The sequence below is a fragment of the Mesocricetus auratus genome, unplaced genomic scaffold (assembly GCF_017639785.1).
Source record: "Mesocricetus auratus isolate SY011 unplaced genomic scaffold, BCM_Maur_2.0 Super-Scaffold_100011, whole genome shotgun sequence".
NCBI classification, from domain to species: Eukaryota; Metazoa; Chordata; class Mammalia; order Rodentia; family Cricetidae; genus Mesocricetus; species Mesocricetus auratus.
Genome location: NW_024429195.1, coordinates 4,990,160 through 5,012,398, shown reverse-complemented (window position 1 = coordinate 5,012,398; position 22,239 = coordinate 4,990,160).

Here is a 22,239-nt window from a genome sequence, read left to right as displayed (position 1 = left end):
TGGGTAAAATTATGATGGTTTTGTTTGTGTGTTTACGCTTGAGCAGCAAGACATACCACGTAGGTTCCTCTTGATCATCTTCTTATGGACTTTTCAGAGTATCTTCCCCTAAAAGAGGGTTTTAAAGGCTGTTCAAACGACTGGTACCTATTTAAAAAATAATTGTGCCTTCTCCAGAGGCTATGGCATTTGAGGCCATTATTCTCACAAATGTCTATTGGATTTTTATATATGTAAATGACTCGGTATTTCCCATTTCAGAGACACATCACAGTACCCTTCAGGAACACATTCACCTCCACCCAGTCAGCAAATCTGTCTGGAGTGACTACATATGTGCTGTTTCCCGCCAAGTAAATGGTTAGAGTGTCTCCTTGCTATTGTCTACAAGCTTGGAGGTCTGTGCTGGTCCACTCAATGAAATATATTGGGGCAGCTTTATGAGATTCAAACACAAGAAATTTCAAATACTGCTGTTGCTAGTAAGAATCACACATTTCCGGTCCAGCAAAATAAAATAAGATAAAATAAAAAAAGTCAGTACGAGAAAGAACATAAATGTGCATCGCTCTACCCATATTCACTAAGTCTCTCCCACGGTTTAAACAAGAGCATCATGGGAGCTTGGGTTCCTTTCTGTATAGCTTGACTTCTCAGAGATTTGGAGTCTACTTAAGGCAACTTTATTTCCTAGTACCTCTATTGGTAGCTTCTTGTTTTCATTTGTTGTTGCTGTTGTTTGATGAGGTTCTATGTCATGTTGGGCACTTTTGTAAATATATTTTCTCTGAGAATCCTATAGATAAGGTGATTATAGAAAGTCAGAGGCAATTCTGAAACAGAGACCAAATGAAGCCACAGGCCTTTTAAAGACAGTGTTTGTCAAGGTCCTTTAAAAACATCACCTGGTAACCTTCATATTCCAAGCAGATTGAAACGAGGTATATCTACACCTGTTTCTAGATCTTTTCTTTGTGTTCCTTTTAATGGGCAACACCTGCCCACCAAATGTTAAACAGAATACATGATTTTGAAACATGTCTGTAGCTAGCAATATTGCTTTACAGAGGCAAAAAAAAAAAAAAAAAAAAAACGGGCGTACCTACCCTAGAGTGATGGAAAGACCGGTCTACATCTAATTCCACCCCACCTTATGCTTCACAAATTCCCTGAGGAGTTCGACTTTTCACATTTGTCATAAGAAATTTGGCAGGACACTCAGGCCTTTAGGCACTTGGGGGATATTATAGGCTCAGGAAATTTATAATTAACCCAGTTCCTCCCACATCTTTGATGACTGCCTAATAATGTGGGAAGCTGACTCAGAAAAAAAACTGGTTGCTGAAGCCATTCTGTCTAAAGAGACGTATCTATCAGAAATGCAAATTTATGAATTTAGAAGGAGGGGACAGAATGCTGCAAGTAACACCCCCAGACAGAGGTGTCAGCCGTCTCTCCCTATGATGTAGACCGTCACTACACCATAGAATTGCCAGGGATGCCAAACCGTTGGCCTCTGGCTCTGCTATTAGCCTCCAACCCTGGCTTTTCCTAGATTCAAGGGTGCCTGCTTCTCTGCTGGTGGCATCGTGACTGCACACCAGCCACTGCTTGTTCAGAGGGATGGAATAATAGGGCATTTTGATGCATGGTTACATTCTTATTTGCTGCTTATTGTGACAAGGCTTCTTCCGGTCAAGGGCTGGATCATAAATGTAAAGCTAGGTCTATTTCACCTATGTAAGCATCGCCTGGATTGGACATGCATGCCCAGCACTCTAGAGGTTCCCAGTGCCTCTTCTGGGCAATCAATATGGTGTCCCTAAGAGAGCCTCTTCTGAACCCTGTCTCCCTGGATGACTCGATTATATTTTCAACCAGCTCATCTTGATCTCATTAGAAAAGACCTTTAATCTCATTTATGTCCCATCCCCATTATAGAAATCATCTGGGTAAATGTTTTTATAAAAGATTATCTTCATCTGACTTGTGCATTCAACCTACACCAGAAAACCATTCTTAAGTGGGCATAGTAGCTTCAGCCTGTCACCCAGGCCTGAGAAACGAAGACTTGGGGGAGGGGGGTGCTACAAGTCCAAAGCCAACCAAATGACCCCAGCACTCAGCAGGCAGAGTTAGGCAGATCTGTGAGTTTGAGGCCAGCCTGGTCTACAGAGTGAGTGCCCAGGACAGCTGAGGCTACACGGAGAAACCCTTGTCTCAAAAAAGCAAAACAAAAGAATCCCAAAACCCAGCCACCCTGGGCTACACAGTCAGGTCCCAAACAAACAAACCAAATGAAATACATTAAAACGCGCAGAAAAGTTGGGGTCTGTTGGAGTGGCACCTACTACTGTCAAGTTGGGTAACCTCAAGCATCTTTATTGTGTACAGCACGGGGTGGGGGGGCGGGGATTAGCTAGTCTCAGTAAGGAGGGCTGTAGATGAACAGTCTCAGGCTGGAGACCTCTGAGGGGAGGTCCCAGCAGCTTCAAGTTTTCGCAGACACCAGTCACCCACTTGCACCCAGGGTCCCAGGGAAAGTGATGTCATTCCTCCGACCCTCATCCAGAGGACGCTTTTCTAGTCCCATGCGGCTGAGGCAGTGGGGTTCTTGACATGGCTACTCAGGACCTCGCTCACTGGGGGCTTGCTCTGCTCCCTACAGTCGCCTTAGGTTTTGTCTTGCACAATGGACATTCGCCGGCCTTCTTCTTACCTCGTATCCCTTGTCTCCTGCTGCTGGCGCTGTTATACGTTTTCAAGAGAAAAGAATTGAGGTCTGTAACAGACAGGGCAAACCTATGAATGGGGTGGGAACCAAGGTGGGTTGCCAAGGAGAGTACACCGGAGCGGCGTGCCCTGAAAATCAGCATCTTCTTAAGGGTTACTTAGGCAGGGAGAGAAGTCGGAAGGCGCACCGGAGGACCACCATCGGCAAAAACGGGACGAATCACGGGGAAGTCGTGAGTTAGGAGTCTGTGAACCTTGCTCGTCCCCAGTGAGTCAGTTCACTCACCGGCCATCACGATCTCTTCAAGGAACCACGGCTGCTGCGGTTCTTTCAGGACTGGCATCTGGAGCAGAAGCTGTGGTGTGCACTGGTACAAGTCCTCTTGTCCAAACTGTCTTTCTGCATCAGCGGTCTACACAAACGTGGCCTATCAGTTTATACAGCATGCTTGTGTACAAGCACTGTAGACGCTATGCGGGGACCGAAGCCAGCAACACCAGAAAAACGATTCAGAAACCCTGCGGACCAAGGCCTCACAACGAGGATTCCTTTTCTCCTTTTTTTCCAAACAAACACGAGCAACACGACGCCCAGCGTTCAACAGAACACTTTCAATTATTTCCGTGTTTACTACTTACTAATGAGAGTGCTAGGCTGCTAATGTTCTCATGCAATCAGTAAAGGGGATAGGTTTTATAAATGAATTCCCAAAGTATATTACTGTTCCTTTTTTTCCCCTGTGTGTTGTTTCATTGCAGCATATTTCTGCTAAGGTCTACTTTTCCGTAGAGAACTTAATCCCTAAATTTAAACAAAAGTAGCTACAAAGGTTGTTTCTCACTGTTTAACATAGGACTCACAAACTTCACAGTTTATTCCTAGAATGTTCTATGAATACTGCAGGTAAAACTGATACTATAGAGTAGCTGTAATATCTAAAAAGCAGACTTTTAAGAAAGTCATAAATTTTCCAAAAAAAATTTTTTTTTTTGGTTTTTCGAGACAGGGTTTCTCTGCATTGTTTTGGAGGCTCTCCTGGAACTCTCTCTGTAGACTAGGCTGGCCTCGAACTCACAGAGATCTGCCTGCCTCTGTCTCCTGAGTGCTGGGATTAAAGGCGTGCACCACCAACGCCTGGCTCAAATAAATTTTTTACATTGGTATATTTATTTTATGTGTACATGTCTTGTGCATATGTACCATGTGCATGAACCACAGAAATTTAAAAAAATATTTATCCTTATTTTATGCATATGAGTGTCTTGCATGCACACATGTACCCACAGAGGCCAGGGGAGGATATCAGATGCCCTAGAACTGGAGTTATAGATGGTTGTGAGCTGTAAAATGAACACTGAGCACCAAACCCAGATCCTCTTCAAGGACAACAGGTGTTCTCAACTGCTGGTTTTTTTTCTCAAGCCAGGCAATTTTATGTTTTCAGACAGAGTCTCATGAAAGCTACAAGGTCAAGGACGACCTTGAATTTCTGATCCTTCTGCTTCGACCCCCTGCATGCTGAGATTACAGGTATGTGTCACGTCTGGTTTATCCTATGTGGAATATCAAACCCTGGGCTCCCCTACATGTTAGACAAGCACTCTAACTGAGGACTACATCCTTAGCCCTCAGAGCAACTTTAAGAATAAGAACTTGAAGTGAATCAGCGTGGTAACTTTCCTACTTTAAAAAGCCAGTGCCGGAGAACAATTCTGAAAGGAGTAAGAATATCATAGAAGTTTTACAGGACCATCCTGAGAACATATGAAGGGAAGAAATTACATAAGTCTTGTAATTAATATTACTAAGCTCTCTTGAGGTACTTCCTTCTCAGGGGCAAGGCTTGTAAGTATTTACTGCACAGCTTCCAAGTACCTCACAGCTGCTCAGGTAACTGGAAGTTGTATATGACAAGACTGATGGCAATTGACGTGACAAAAAAAAAAAAAAAGAAAGCAGAAAAAAAAATCACACTTTCTATCTCCAGTGGCAAGAAGTAAAGGAAAAAAAGTCATATGCAAAAGAGGAAATACAGAAGTTTCCAGATATAAGAAACGTACTCATGTACTCGAAGGCATGTTTCTCAAAGACCAGATCCTAAAGCAAAAAAAGAATTAATTAGAGAAGCTGTCATCCTTGCGACGCTAGGGCCTAACGGTAAAGGCCAGTCACTGTGGAATATGAGTAGATTTGGTGACAAAACATCGGAGCCACTGTTAGAGCTTTCCTCTCACCAAAACTGACTCCTTTGCTGAGCCAGCACAAACTTCTTGAACACTAGTCGTCCCCTCAAAGCCCTTGAATGAAGAGCTTCCTCTCAGAAAATTCTACACTTCATCCGCAGCCTGAACCCACCACCCCTTTTCCTCCTGGTCACTGGAGCAGAGTACTGTTAGTTGAAAGCGAGTCTGGTAGGTATGCATGCAGTTTTGGATATGGTTTGATCCCAGCTCAGACTTCATAAGAACACTACCCAAGGACACAGTGGGGGAGACTCATTAAAGGAAGCTGCTGTAACAAACCAGGGTGAAACTGCCCTGCCCATTCCGCCGGCACAAAGCTCAATGAGCTGGAGAGACCAAAGGTTAGGGAAAGATGACTCGGCATGACTCAGGCGGAAGGGAGGAAGGAAGCTGACAGGAAGGAAAATCCCTGGCTTGTTTTAGCCCGGTTAGCCGTCCATCCAGGCTGAAAACAAGGAAGACAGGGCTGTGCTGAGGTGAGCCTCCTGTGACTCAGCCTTTTATCACACCCTCACCAGTCAGTTTCTTGAGTCTCCCCCTTGAGCAAATACAAGAGTTTTGCAGTGATACCATATATAATGTTTGCCCTTCCAAGGCTCTCCCTTCTCTGCCCCCCCACCCCCTTGAAACACGCCCAGTAACAATACAAAACTGCCAGGATGAAAACAAAGAAACGAAACAACCTACAAAGAAAACAGTCGACTTCCCCTTTCAACCTGAGACATTGCTCTGTTGGAGGCTTTTGAAGAGAGTACATACTTGGGAAAGTTGAATAGTTGAATGACGGGGAATAGGCAGAGCTTCCAAAGCAGAAGGCACCTGAAAACCACCCTCGTAAGTTCCTCAAATTTATGACTGGGGGAAAAAAAACAAAACAATGAAAGCCTGAAGAGGAATCATTACTTGGTAAGGTTATGGAACAGCAAGACAAGAGGAGAGTTGAAATTAGACTTTAGAAGTGATTCCTAAGACTTAGCATTTAAAGTTTTATAAGTCTAGAAGATGCCACAGAAATTATGGGGCACAGTGTCCTCAAACTCTGTCCACATTTTGTTACAAATAACTCGTATTTTCAGAGTGCCAACTAGCTGGAAAGGACTCGTCCCCAAGTTTAAATGGGAGGAAAATCCACACAGTTCACCTCAGGCTGTTGCTCTAACCTTAAGCTTTACAATTCTCCCTGAGAGACTCTTGGAGCTTTGCTCTGAGACAATTTACAAATCACTGATGTTCCCTGGTGCTCTCATTTAATTCATGAGAATGAAAACGCCAAGGCCCACTGAGCTGAAGTGAGGGCCTACTCTTCAGAAGGGAAGTTGGAACCCAGATAAGTCACTCCTCATGCCTTGACCATTTAAAACACAGGAGCCAAAGAAGAGCTCTGCATTTAAACCCCGAGGACAAAGAAAGGGGGCAAACTGTGATTCTGTGCCGTTCCTCAAGGAGAAAACATGCAGACAGTGTCTTAAAGGGCAGTTCCGGGACCCAGGAGACTGGGGCTTCACATGCTGAAATCAAGCATTGAAGTTCTCAGGTCAGACTTCTCACAGAGTGTGCATGCAGGGGAAGGGTGAACCTCCAAACTGGGGTCATAGAAACCACCCTACCCCCTTTTATGTCTCTTTTGTGAGCTTTCGGTTGTGGACTGCAAGGACCATGGAACACCTACGAGCTCTCAGCTGTTCATCATTCAGAATGGCCAGCTTTCATTTATAGAACCCGGAGACTGCATTTGTGATTACCTGGTTGTCATCATATGCACATCTGAAATTCACTTTCCAGGTTCAAAGGACTTACAGCTTGTCACCATCTTGGAGAGGGCAACAGTGACTGCCTTCCCCATCGTTCACTCCACTGAACACTGGAGACGGAGACTGTTTATATTAAAATGCTGCTACTCGGGGAAAACAAACACCGTTTTACAACAGGCAGCAGAGCTCAGCAGAAGCAGCCAGGGTTCATTTATTAAAGAGCAGCAGTGAGTCATCTAGGAGCACCAGGTAGTCCAGCTGATACTCCAGATGTCCCGATGGATCTAAATCAGTCACTTAGGTTAGTGAAGGTGGTATGGCTTTCTTTGGGTGTGTCCTGCTCTGCAGCATTGCTCCAGATCAAAGGACACAACAAATCAATCAGATCTCACCTGAGTGGAACAAGCTTCATAGACACCCTGATGTTTGAGAGGAAAGACAGAATTTTCTGGATGTCAGCTGCCATACTGAAGTGCTGTTCTTGATCCTTGAGCAGTAATGTTCCTTTATAGGAAGATCACTGTCCTCTCTGGAGCACAGCGAGGGACAAGTCGGTGTGCAGCTCACACTTGGGACGTGGAATAGCATAAGAGCACTCTCCCATGGGCATGTGTGAGAACACAGCCTCAGTTAAAACTGAAGTCTCTGGAGATGTGGGCCCACTTGGGATATCTCTAGCATGATTAAAAGGGTTAGAAATGCACGCAGACCCTACAGACTACAGCTAATCCCTAAGAATTAATTGTGAATGAGTAAGAACTAAACACTTCTGATTTTGTTATGAGTAGAACAGGAAGTAGTCCTTAGTGATCTAACAGAGATGTAAGTAGGCAAAGTAAATAAATAAAAGGCATGCATTTCATGAGTGCAGTAATACAAAGTCAGTTACTACCCAAATATTAAGGAAATACGTCAACAAGAGAGAAGGCGGTATAATCAGCGGATGACGTTACTAAAGGGGAAGCCATGGTGCTGGGAAGGAAATCTGAGAAGGTTTATTTCCTCCTCTCTGGGTGCCTGCATCTAAGTGAAATGGCAGTGGAATGGGCCAGATTCAGAAGGTCAGATCAAACCATTCCACGCTGTTCCAGTTTTGTGTGTGTACACTGTGTGTGTGGTTTGTGATCTTTTTTATATAATGCACTGAAGTGTAATAAGAAATGGGCTTTTCTCATTCTTCCCTGCCTATAAAAAAGGATATACAATTAAGTTAAGAAGTTTCAGCTCATGGGTTATAATCAATATATATCCTTTTCTTACTCAACAAATATTTGCTAATCTCTCCTTAGTACAAGCAGGTCCTTGGTGATTGGGCATAAATGTGAACAGGCAAATTAAGTAAATGAAAAGCATAGCTTTCACGAGTTTTGTTACTACAAAGTAGAGGCTTTGAAATAACTTCCATCAGGGATGTCCTGTATAGTCTCATGTCTGCCGCTGTGATAAAATGCCCGGACAGAAAGCAGCTCAAGAGAAAGTGTTTGCTCTAACTCGCAATCCTAGGTTATAGTATATCATTGTGGAAGCCATGACAGCGGTAACCTGAGACGATCACAGCACATCTGTGGTCAAGAATGGAAAGAAACAAATGTGCGCATGCTTCATATCTGCAGTCAAGAATGGGGAGACATGAATGCATGCATGCTTCACATCCATGCTCAAGAGTAAAGAGACATGAATGTGAGCATGCTTCACACCCATGCTCAATAGTAAAGAGACATGAATGTGAGCATGCTTCACACCCATGCTCAAGAGTAAAGAGACATGAATGTGAGCATGCTTCACACCCATGCTCAAGAGTAAAGAGACATGAATGTGAGCATGCTTCACATCCATGCTCAAGAGTAAAGAGACATGAATGTGAGCATGCTTCACACCCATGCTCAAGAGTAAAGAGAAATGAATGCATGCATGCTTCACACCCATGCTCAAGAGTAAAGAGAAATGAATGCATGCATGCTTCACACCTATGCTCAAGAGTAAAGAGACATGAATGCATGCATGCTTCACACCCATGCTCAATTGTAAAGAGAGATGAATGCATGCATGCTTCACACCCATGCTCAAGAGTAAAGAGAGATGAATGCATGCATGCTTCACACCCATGCTCAATTGTAAAGAGAGATGAATGTGAGCATGCTTCACACCCATGCTCAAGAGTAAAGAGAGATGAATGCATGCATGCTTTATACCCATGCTCAAGAGTAAAGAGAAATGAATGCATGCATGCTTCATTGTGGTCAGCCTCCTGTCCACACTTACACATCGGGAACCCAACTCCAGGAGATGGTAGCACTCATAATGGGAAGGTTGTCCCACCTCAATCAATTGAAGCAATCAAGACAATAGACCTGTCCACTGGCCAACATGATCTGCAATCCTTCATTGAGACTCTCATTCCAGGTTGTTCTAGATTGTGTGAAGCTGACAATTGAAACTAAGCATCACAGAGAATGGCATGTGCTTCCTATGAGAGCCATATTTAATCACATACCATCTAGTCCATCTCTTTGGAACTATTTCTAACTTTTACATCCTAAGAACAGCCATAGCAGACAGTTAGAGAGATGGTTCAGAGATTAAGAGCACTGGCTGTTCTTCCAGAGGTCCTGAGTTCAATTCTGAGAAGCCACGTGGTGGCTCATAATCATCTATAATGAGAGCTCATATCCTCTTCTGGTGTGCGTATACATAATAAATAAAGAAGTCTTAAAAAAAAAAGAATAGCCATAGCTCATTGAGCACGGCTGCAATCCAGCACTGGGGAGGCAAGGCATGGCAGAGATATTGGGTCCTAGTCCTACCTAAGTTATAAAGAGAATCTTATCAAGAACCAATTTAAGACAATATATGTTAACAGATTAATGATCTGCTAAAATTTACTTACTTAGAGACAGTAAACTTTGAATTTCTAATGTTTTTACATCAGCATTAAATATTATTCATCTAGCTTAACTTATAAAATATTTAAAAGCATTCTTAACATGTGGACTATACAAGGGTAGCTGGAAGTCAGATCTGGATTACAATATACCCCTTCCATCAACTCCTGGCTACATGGCTCAGGGAGAAATCTTTGCAGCTAATATGAAGATGAGTTGGTAACATCTCTGCATGGTTCAGAACATCTGGGAGAGGGGTACAACTCAGTGGTAAGGCACATGTTTGCCCTGCATGGTTCTGTGTTCAATCTGTAGCACCAAGGGGGAAAAAAAGATGGCAGCTTCATGGATGAGGGGAACCCAATTATATGAAGTACTGAGGGGGGGGGAGGGAGAGAGAGAGAGAGAGAGAGAGAGGAAGGATCCCATGGTGCATACATTTGCATATAAAGGTTTGCCAAGATACAAAGTATTTACTTTGGAAACTGCAAAATGCATGGATTATTGTATGTGTACAATGCATGGATTATTGTATGTGTAGGCATTGATCTCAGGCCGTTATGAGAAAAACGCGATGGGAAAGAACACCACAAATGGGGCATAAATAATCTTTTAACATAATGTCAGATTTCCTCACACTCATTGTCTCTGTAGAATAAGTTGATTTCTTCGCCCCTTCTGTATGGTGACTTGGCAGAATAAGAAGAGAATCGTGTAAAGTCTTTGTGTTGATTAAAATGAATTATCCTGTGGAAATGGATGATTTTTTCATTGAATGATTTAACCATATGTCTGTGTCATTGAGAATGTTACCATATGTTTGCCAACCAAATGTCATAATTCATTTGGGTGGGATTTGTGCAGTGAAATCATGAGTAAAGATGAATAAAACATTTTTATTCATATATACATTTAGAGTCTATTCTTTAGCTCTTTCCTTATATTTGTAACGGGGTTGCTTTTGCTGCCACAGACTTGTGAAGTAGCCATCTGGGCAGTGTGACTGGAGAACATCCATAAAAATGATTGATGAAAAGAAATATCCTAGCACTGCTTTGTATACTGTTTTTTTGTGAACTCATACTTCATCCGTGATTTCAGAGCTAAAGATGGAAAAAATTGGGAAACATCACCTGCAGAGTCCCCCTCATGTGACGGCAGAGAGATGACTGATGCTGTCTGTATTTCTGAGCTGTGACAGAACTCCACATCTTACCCAGATGCCATGAAGAGGAACATTTTCTTCATGCTAAAAAGATACCCAGAGAACACACCCATCTGTCAGCTGTAAGAACGTGTACAACCTCCTTGTTTATCAGAAGAGTCCGAAGTGTTAGTGAGAACTAAAATATGCCAAGAGAAGAAATAAAAGTATGATGAATTGTGTTTTTAGAAAAGTATGATGAATTGTGTTTTTAAGAGGCATTTCTGGTGAAGACTGAAATTTGGGGTGTTTGACATCTAGAAAGCATCTTCCAGTATATTATGTCAAAATGTTAAAACAACCCACGGGAAGATGGCTATGATGTTCCTCTAGTGTGGAAAGGACAATGCTGATTATCATAAAACATTTGGTGTCTGCTTCGTATTTTCCCTCATTAGACAATGTATCAGGTGGCACGCGACCTCACCACTGGGGCCGTAATGCTTAGTCTTCGTGCCAGCCGCTTGGGTCCTGCCGCTATCTCAGCCCCCAAATAACACACATTAATTATAAGCTGTGGGCCGTTTGCTTTGTTTCTTACTGGCTATCTCTGACTTAAGTATTTAACCCATAATTGCTAATCTGAGTATTTCCATGGGGTCTTCTCTTACCGGAGGAAGGGTCCACGTGTTGCTTATCCCGCATCCTACATTGTGACTGACCATATGCCTCTCTTTCCCAGAATCCTCCTTGACTCCTAGTCCCACCTGTCTTGCTTCCCTATTGGCCAACAGTGTTTTATTCAACAATGTCCGATAAGACAACATATACACAGAATGACATTTCACACCATCTCCTCTTTTCTGTCTAAATAAAATAAAAAGAAAGGTTTTGACTTTAACATAGTCAAAATAAGGAGTTGTTCAGACTCGGGCGTCTCTTTCAGATAAGCTTAGGTTTATACGGAATATGCTTGGATGGGATATATGTAGATTATTATATCTTCTGGTAATTTATAATTTGTTTATCACAATCATCATACTGTGTAAAGTCTTCTTTCTATGCATAAATATCCTTATCGTCTTCTATGTATACATGCCTTACATATGTTTGAGATATTTTGTATATTGACATAATTTAGTTTTGTTTTAAGTTTAAATATCTTCTTTAGACTGAAAGTGGAATTGTAAGGAGAAATTTCAGATACCTGTGCTGCTGACCATGCCCACTTTGGGTGTGGCTAGGGGCTCATGCAGATGTGGAAATAAAAGGCTGTGCAGGAGAGATACATGCTGTCTTTCGGGCTTCCTGTCTGGTCTCAGACAGCTGCTGACTCACCTGGGTTCCAGTTTCTCTTGTAAGGACCTTCCACAATATATAGTTGCCTATACCCCATCGAGCATGCGATTTATTTTACAGCGACACTGGGGCCTTACACCAATGCACAAATTTTAAGTGCCTTGGCCTTTATGGTGAGTTAATGTTATTTTTTATATAGCTCTAGTTAAATAATTATCTATGTAAGACTCACACATGAAACAAATGACTTAAGTACTTGCCCCCAATGTCACATCCATTAAAAAATAATAACTTCAAAGAACACCGTTGTAATCAGAGAAGCTAAACAGTTGCGGTAGAAGGAGACAGTGCTGCTGGAGTGCCAGGAGAAGGAAGAGAAGAGTTCATTTTCCTAAACGAAATCTGGGTTGTCTCGGGGTGAGCTGTCACCGCCACCCGGCCTACAGCAGCTGAAGGTACAGTAGAAAGCATTTTAATAAAAGGGAAAGCAATGTTTGGAACAGGAATTACCATCTCAATTCATTTCTCTAGCTCATGCTTTTAAATTATAAAACAACATACTTGCAAGAAATACATTTATCACAAATATTCAGCTTCCGAATTTTTTTTTCTGAAGCGGCTGCTTGGACGATAACAAGAGAAAGCATGAGAAACACTTCCAAAGTCACCAGTCAGGGTCACCGCTGAACCTGGTGCTCACGTGGCTCCTCTGTTCAGTTCGTCTTCTGTCTTTGTGCTCATAATGATTTTTTTTTTTGGTTTTTACAAGACAGGGTTTCTCTGTATTGTTTTGGAGGCTGTAGGTCCAGCCCGGCCTCGAACTCACAGAGATCCGCCTGCCTCTGCCTCCCAAGTGCTGGGATTAAAGGTGTGTGCCACCACCGCCCAGCTACAATGATGTTTTTAAGTTATCTTATGCACATGTGTGTGTGTTTACCTACATGCATGCCTCTACATCATGTGCCTGCAGAATAGACCAGAAGAGGGCATTGGATCCCCTGGACCTGGAGGTACAAACAGTTGTGACCGCCTGTGGGTGCTGGGAATAGAGAATCCCAATTTTCTGGAAGAGCAGCCAGTCCCCTTAGCTGCCTAGCCACCTCTCTGACCCTCGTAACCATGTTTTAAGCAAAGGAACCAGCATTTTCCCTTAGCTTGGCCCCGTAACTGATAAAGTCGGGGAGATGACTCAGTGGCTAACGTGCTTGCTCTACCAGTGTGGAAACTGAAGACCGGATGCCCAGGATTCCCATACATACAGAGCACTCCTTTGCCTGTCATGCGGAGACAGGATCCTTGGGGCAACCTGGGTAGTCAGAATAGCTGCATTGGCAAGATTTAATTTCAGTGGGAGGGCTTGCCTCAATAAACAAAGTGGGAAAGAAATCAAGGAGAGCATTGTTGCATGACAAAACTTTTCCTAGGGAGACTCATCACACACATCTACTCAGCCACAGATAGGGAACCCACAACGTATTAAAGTACGGATCCCACCAAAGTCCAACCTGGTCAAACAGTAAGTTTTGTTGGGCTTACTTACAGGAGCTAAGACGACTCAGGTGGCTGCAGCACTAGGACCCACCCCAGCTCATGCAGCTGGGAACCTTGAACACGCTGCACACCTGGAGGCAGCTCAACTGGTCGGAGAGGGTCTTTTGCAGGTGCCTCAGTTGGCCTCAATCGGTCTGAACCCCTTAGACAGATCTTGTCTGGTTTCTGTTGCAGGCAGCTTGCCTTGCCTCAAGGGACTTCTTTGCAGCTTGCTGTGTCTAACAGTCTTTTCTTTGAGTCTTCTTAGAGAGTATCTTGTCTGAGAGGGTCCCTCAGGTTTCCACTGCTTACTCTGACAGAGGGGACCTAGTGAATCCAGTCAGCTTCAGGAACTTCCTAAAACCATTTTGAGTTGTCTACCTTCTTCTTACTTACTATGGCAGGAAGGGAGGCAGTCAGTTTCAGGGACTTCCTGAAATTATCATTGAGTTGCTTACTTCCTGTTTAAGGAGCTTCCCTGCAGGATTTAATATTTCAGTCTCCGAGGAAATTGTTACCCAACGGGCATCAATGACCATTTTGGGCCTACACACACACACACACACACACACACACACACACACACACACACACACACACACACACGAGCACTTGTATACATATACACAAACATGTGTACACACACATGAAGAAAAGGAGCACAGTTCAAAGAGCCCAATGCTGTCTCTGCAATGGCACTATAGGCAAGAAAGAAAGGAGTGTTGTACCTGGATAGAATGCATGGACGTAGCTGCATGTGTGTAGATGTGTGTTTACATATTCATGCAGTTTTGGCAGGAAAGAAGTGAGATATGGGAATACCTCGGGACAAGAAATTCAATGGGCAAAAAGTGAAGCGGCATCAATAACACGAAGCAGCATAACAAAGCTGCCAACAGCCCTTGAGGGAACGTATACACACCATGGAGTGCTCCCTCCCAGACCCCAGGTTAGGCACAAACTACACCCAAACACCCCTTTTCCCAGAGACACAGTTTATTAAGCAAGGAAGAAAAGTAAAGATACTGATTTCTGACTCAGGCAGAAAAGAGCAGTAAGTGACCCTACAGGTTTGATTTTTATGAGGGGAAAGAAAAGGGGGAGGGCTGTGTTAGAATGGGCTAGGTCATGCTGGTGTGCTTTGATTTAGCATGCTAACGAGGGTAATCAAAGGGAGGCTTTTGATTGCTGGATGTCAATACTTTGATAATTGGACCTTGGTGGTCAGCCTTCAGAATGGGTCAGACATAAGCATGTGTCCAAAAAAAGAAAGCACCTTCAACAAATGATGCTGGCATAACTGGATGCTGGCATGTAGAAAATAATAGATCCATATCTATTGCTGTGTACAAAACTTAAGTCCAAGTGGATCAAAGATCTCAATATATTTCCAGCCATACTAAACCTCCTAGAGGAGAAAGTGGGAGCTACCCTTGAATGAACTGGTACAGGAAATCGCTTTCTGAACATAATACAAGTAGCACAGACACTGAGATCAACAATTAATAAATGGGGCCTCCTGAAACTGAGAAGCTTCTGTAAGGCAAAGGACACAGTCAATAAGACAAAAGGCAGCCCACAGAATGGGAAAAGATGTTCACTAAGCCCACATCTGACAGAGGGCTGATGTCCAAAATTTACAAAGAACTCAAGAAGCTAGTCACCAAAACACCAAATAACCCAATTAAAAAGTTGGGCACAGAACTAAATAGATAATTTTCAATAGAGGAATCTAAAATGGCTGAAAGACACGTAAGATATTGCTCAACATCCTTAGCCATCAGAGAAATGCAAATCAAAATAGTTCTGAAATACCATCTCACACCTGCTCATGAGGATGTGGAGATAGGGGAGTGCAAACTTGTACAGTCACTTTGGAAATCAATATGGTGATTTCTAAGGAAAATGGGAATCAATCTACCTCAAGATCCAGCAATTCCACTCTTAGGCATATACCCAAAGGATGCACATTCACACAACAAGGACATCTGTTCAACTGTGTTCATAGCAGCATTATTTGTAATAGCCAGAACCTGGAAACAACCTAGATGCCCCTCAACCAAAGAATGGACAGAAAATGTGGTACATTTACACAATGGAGTACTACTCAGCAGGGGTTGGGGGGAATGAAATCTTGAAATTCACAGGCAAATGAATGGAACTAGAAGAAACCATCCTGAGTGAGGTAACCCTGCCACAAAAAGACAAACATGGTATGTACTCACTCATATATGGATATCAGACAAAGAGCAAAGAATTACCAGGCTACAATCCACACCTCCAGAGAAGCTAAGGAACAAGTAGGACACTAAGAGAGACATACATAGTGAATCCCAGAAGGGGAAAGTGACATGAGCTCCTGAACAAATTGGAAGGAGGGAGGGGGTAAGGCAGGAGAAAGAGGAGGGGAGAGGAGACCATGAGGGATCAGGAAGATTGAGTCAGGGATGAATAGAGGAGAGCAAGAAAAGAGACACGTTAATAGAGGGAGCCATTATAGGCTTAAAGAGAAATCTGACACTAGGGAAATGTCCAAAGATCCACAAGGATTACCCCAACTAAGAATCTAAGGAATAGTGGAGAGGCTACCTTAAATGCCCTTACCCAATAATGAGATTGATGACTACCTATGCTATCCTATCCTAGAGCCTTCATCCAATGGCTGATGGAAGCAGAATCAGAGATCCACAGCTACACATTGAGCTGAACTCTGGAATCCAGTTGCAGAGAGAGGGGAGTGATAAGCAAAGGGGTCAAGACCATGCTGGGGAAACCCACAGAAACATCTGACTTGAGCAAGTAGGAACTCATCCACCCTAGCCAGACAGCTGGGGAACCAGCATAGGACTGAACCAGGCCTCCTGAACTTGGGTGACAAGTTAGGAGGCCTGGGTAGACTATGGGGCCTCTTTCAGTGGGACAAGTATTTATTCCTAGTGCACGAATAGACTTTGGGATCCCATTCCTCCATGGAGGGATACGCTCTTAGCCTAAATATATGGGGAAAGGGCCTAGGCCCCACTCCAAATGATGTGACAGACTTCAATGATCTCCCTGGGGAGTGGATAGAGAGTGGGGCAGGGACAGCGAGGAGGGTGCTGGTGGGGGTCATGGGAGGATGGGATCCAGAGGGAACTGGAATTGATATGTAAAATAAGATTGTTTCTAATCCAAGTAAAAAAAAATATCAAACAGTAAAAAAAAAAAAAAAAAAAAAGCAATGTGTTCAAATAAGGGAATGGACCTTGGTGGCTAGCTTTAGGGATGCAATCAATGGTTTATAAGGGAGAGGAAAGGGGGAAAGACAAGTCCTGCCAGATCCATGCTTGCTGCGCTTGGGCCTGCTAGAGCTCTTCTGCTGTAGTGATGGTGACTGTGATCAGAGATGTATGGGACAGTGGCAAGGGTCAAAGGTTAGAGCCAAATAGACATCAGAGTGAACACTCTGAGTGCATGACAGGCAGTCCTCATCAGGCACTCCCTACTTCAGAGACTTGGTAAAGGAACTTCTTCAGGATAGTAAGCCATAAGGCCACAGAGGCCTTCCAGTGGACAACAGGACTGATCTACATCAACCACAAGCGATATCATGTCTGTTTGGTAACCCACTAAACCCATAGCACACATTCTGCATCCCGATTAAGATATTCATTATTAAGTCCAATGACTGTAAGTAACGAAACCATCCAGACAAAGTACAGTACCAAGGTAATGCCGTGGTCAGCTCTGGTGGGTGAAATGCATTCTGTAGTAGTACTAGGGAAAAGCAAAAGAAGCGGAGGTTTAATCTCAATTATGCTAATCCTAGGCAGAAGCCCTTCAAAAGCTAAAAGATGTGAAAAATATCAGGAAAAAAATAGCTTTTGTCAAATACTCATTTTCTATGTTAACTGTGTTGCGGAAACAGTATTGGAAAGTTTCACACTTTGTTGGCTTTATATGTATATATGCCTGCTTATAGTTAGAATGTTACTACTTAAGGAAGTTTTATTAGTTGCATATTTTTGTATAACAGGTTACCAAAAACTTTCCCACCTTAAAAAAAGAACCGTTTATCTCACCTGGTGTCTTAGTTAGGGTTTCTCATGCTGTGAAGAGATGCCATGACCACAACAATTCTTATAAAGGAAAACATTTTATTGGGATGGCTTACTTAATATGCAGGGTTCGCCCCATTATCATCATGGTGGGACATGATGTTGGAGAAGCAGCTGAGAGTCCTAGATCTTGCAGGCAACAGGAAGGGGTCTGATGGTCTGAGCACAGCTTGAACAAGAGAAGCCTCAAAGTTACAGGACACACTTCTTCCAACAAGGCCTACTACCGACAGTGCCACTCCCTTTGGGGGCCATTTTCTTTCAAACCACCCCACCTGGTTTCTTAGGTCAGGGACCATGGGAGCAGATAAGCTGGATGTTTCTAGCCAGGGTTTCCTCTTGGACTTACCCACAATAAAATGCTGGAGGATTAACTTCTAGCTTCACTGCTTTGGTTGACTGCCAGGTTGAGCAGGCTGGAAAGGGGGCCTTTTTAAAATACTCACCTCCACATAGTTGATTGGCTATCTGCAAGACCAAAATGGGAAATTCAAGAGACAGAAGAATCAGTCTTTAATGATCTACAAAGTGGCCTATTTCTGTCCAGCCTAGTCCTTCCACCCTTGAGTCCCAAATAAACACATAAAGACTTATTTATAAAATGTTGGGCCAATGGCTTAGTCTTCTTACTGGCTAGTCCTCTCTTAATTATTAACCCATCTCTATTAAACTATGTATTGATATGTGGTCTATCTTACCAGAGAATGCTCCAGCATGTTACTCTTTCATTGGCTGTGTGGTGTCTCCTTGCAACTCCTCTCTGCATCCTGTCCCCAGAATTCTCCTTGGCTGGTAGCCCTATACTTCCTGCCTGGCTACTGGCCAATCAGTGTTTTATTCAATAAGACAAACATATGTACAGAAGGACATCTCCCATCAGTGACCTGCCACCACTTCTATTTTTTTTTCATCGTTCTCACCAACTATGATGAACTGGGTGAAGAATTCCAAATGTGGCTATAGAAAGGTAGGGTATACAGGACCTATCCTGACGACTAGTTGTTGCATACACCAAGTAAGCTTTCTCACATTTTTAAAGCTAGACATTCAAATTTTAAAAGCCAGTCCAGCTAAAAGTTCTGCGTTATTTCTATTTTATGAATTGTTGGCTATCTGGAATCAAAGCCCATGTTTTTTTTGAGCTTTGTGAAAATCCACACATTAAATCAGGATTGGAAGTGCAATCCAGTGGTGGAGTATTTTCTGTGTGAATGAAGTGCTGAGCTAGATCCTTACTATTGCAGACATACGAACAAGCCTTTGCATGATGCATAGCCAACCTAAAGATAAATCAAAATTTTTGAAGTGTACTTCTTAATGAAAAAATAAGTGATTGCACCCATCTCTCACATTAAACTTATTGGGAAAACGGGGAAATTCTGCATAAATTCAGTTCAAAGAAAAAAAAACGTATCTCTGAGATAGGTTTGGGATTTGATGTTGGCATGATAGGCTGGCTCATCAAATATCAGTCTCAATTTATTTTTCTTTAGTCAGTCTCCCAACTCTCAGCTCCCCTTCCAACTTGGAAAACAGTCACTGCAGGCCTAGTCAAAGAACTCGGCCTGGAAGTCAGTGGGATTTGTGGCTTAAGGCAAAACAGAAGACCCTCTTCAAATTAACTTCCTATCCCAGCCCATCCCCTTTGCCACAAAAGCCCATTTGATTCCTGATTTCAGTGAGCCCTCAAACTAAATCAAAAGCCCTCCAGGCATAGACTTCTTGTCACATACTAAATAAGTACTTGCTTAGTTCTCTGTCCCCTTGGTTGGGTTTCCCACTCCTTGAAGTCATAAGTATCCCTAATCCTTTCAGTGAATTCACTTTAGAAGATATTGAAAATATAGTCAGAAGAACCCTACGGGGACAGAAGGGATGCTGAGAAAACCTTCCTGGCTTATTTGAGTGACCGTTTCCAAACAATTCCTTGTGTGTCTTAATTTCCTCCATTAAGCTGCTCAAGGGATAAGATAGCCCCAAATCATACATTTTATTACTATTATTATTATTGCTGCTGCTGTTTTCCTTAGTTTGTAGCCACAGTAGGTAAATCCAAACTCCTTTTTTCCCCCATCACCAATAACACTTAGAGCCTATAGACTTGTAATGCTGGCCCTTTCCCTGGACAGTCTTCTCGGCTGCTCAGTGGGCTGCCTGTATTCCTGCATTAGCACACTACACTGAGGTTTTTCTACAGTCATCAACATCCAAAGTGACTGCCATTTGTGCTAGTAATAGTTTGCTGCTGTGTCATGCCTAGCTGCTATAGCTACCAGCGCTGCAAGTCTGACACCAAATGTCAGGGAGTCTGTGTCCCAGCATCCAAGGTATTCTGGGAGCTTCTTTTTACAAAAGAATCCCTTCTCCCTGGGGAAACTGGCAATTTCAAAATGTTGTCTACGATGCAAACTCTGCATTTGATTGGTGTCTCCCTTCGAGTATTTCTGATGTCCTTCAATCATGCTTCGGAAGCTGAATCACGTTTTCCCACAGGTAACTTGGACCAATGTAGACCAGAGCGGGGCATCTTCAACTTTGTCATGTTTTCAACCCCGTTTTTGCCCGAGAAATTTCTATGTGATTTGGGATATATAAGGAATGGAAAACAGATATGCAAATCAAACATTTACTGATATCAAAACATAAATTTATCTTAAAATAGATTTTGTGATACATATAATTTCCCATTTGTTAAGGATGAAAGCAAATTTCCATACTAATGAGATAATGTGCTGGGTTTATTTTTACAGAAAGAATTAAATCTCTTGGCAGAGTATTTGATACTACAGGACACAGAGCATCTTCAATGTTTTATTGTATTGACTGATATTTATTTTATAATCATCAATGATGAGAACACTGTTTTGAAAAAAATACATCTTACAAAAATGTCAGAATTATGCTTAGGTCCTTTTCATAAATTATTAGAACAGCCATCCTAACCCCAAACCAAAAATCATTTAACAATATTTTATGAAATTCAATTCAGCAATTCAGATAGCAGTATTGAAAATCAAGCATTCTGATACAATCTAACTCAAAAGTGTACAAATTTGGAAACTGGGCGGTGGTGGTGCACGCCTTTAATCCCAGCGCTCCAGAGGCAGAGGCAGGTGGATCTCTGTGAGTTCAAGGCCAGCTTGGTCTACAGAGCTACACAGAGAAACCCTGAATAATCAAAACAAAGAAACAAAAAGCAAAATTGTACAAATTTTGAACTTACATGCAGAAGAATGATGGTAGGTGTTCTGGTGGTTTTGTGTGTCAAACTGACACAAGCTATAGGTTTCATCAGAGGAAAGAGCCTCAGCTAGGGAAATGCCTTCATGAGACCCAGCTGTAAGGCATTTTCTCAGTTAGTTGTCAGTGGGGGAGGGCCCTGCCCATGGTGGAAGGTGCCCTCTGTAAGCTGCTGGTCCTGGGTTCTATAAGAAGGTGGGCTAAGCAAACCAGGGGTGGAAGACAATAAGCATCTCCCCTCCATGGCCTCTGCATCAGCTCCTGCCTCTGGGATCCTGCCCTGTTTGAGTTCCTGTTTTGACTTCCTTCCAGGACAAACAGGAACGCTCCAGTGTAAGCCTAATAAACCCTTTCCTCCCCAACTTGCCTTTTGGCCACAGTATTATATCACAAACCCTAACTGAGACAGTAGGGAAATTCCAAAGATTGTTTTCCTTGGAGAGGTGGTGGTACACGCCTTTAATTCCATCACTCAGGAGGCAGAGGCAGGCGGATCTCTGTGAGTCGGAGGCCAGCCTGGTCTACAAAATGAGTTACAGTTACACTAGAGAAACCCTGTCTTGGAGAAGAAAAAAAAAAGATGTTTTCCATACTTAACCCGTGATATTTCTACAGGAAGAAAAATCTTTGAAAGTTCAGTAAAAACACTGAAATTCTTAACAATGATCTTGCATCTGGGCCAAGGTCGCTTTTGTTGTTGAACATGGAGGCCTGCAGACGACAAAATGTGCTGTGTGCTCAGAACCAAGTTGTAACTGAAGTTGTGAAATACTACACAGAAACTCTAAGAGTACTTTAAAGAGAATTTTGGTCTGAAACCGTGTCAGCAAACATAACCCTGTTTTTCCCATAACTTGAAGAGTTGAGAGTAAGCCGTTTTCCAGGCATACTGGGACACAATTTGGGGAAAATAAGAAGGTAGATTTCTTTCATTTGTTTGAGATTTTTTTCCCACTGGTACAGATAAAACAAAATACAGTAGGATTCTTATCTATTCCACGCCCAGAAACCCCATGACAAAGGTCCTTACCACTTACGACACCACGAAGTTCATTTTGCCTATGCTTACCATTACTACTCAGGCCATGATGGACATTGCTTTGTCTATGCTGTCCATTATTGTTTTCTTCTTTTTTATTTAAATTAGAAACAAGCTTGCTTCATATGTCAATCCCAGTTCCCTCTCCCTCCCCTCCTCCTCTGGCCCCCTGCCCGTCCCCTCATCCAATCTCCACTCCGATCCCCAGGGAGGGTGAGGCCTTCCATGGGGGATCTCCAGAATCTGTCATTTCATCCAGGGCAGGGCCTAGGCCCTCCCC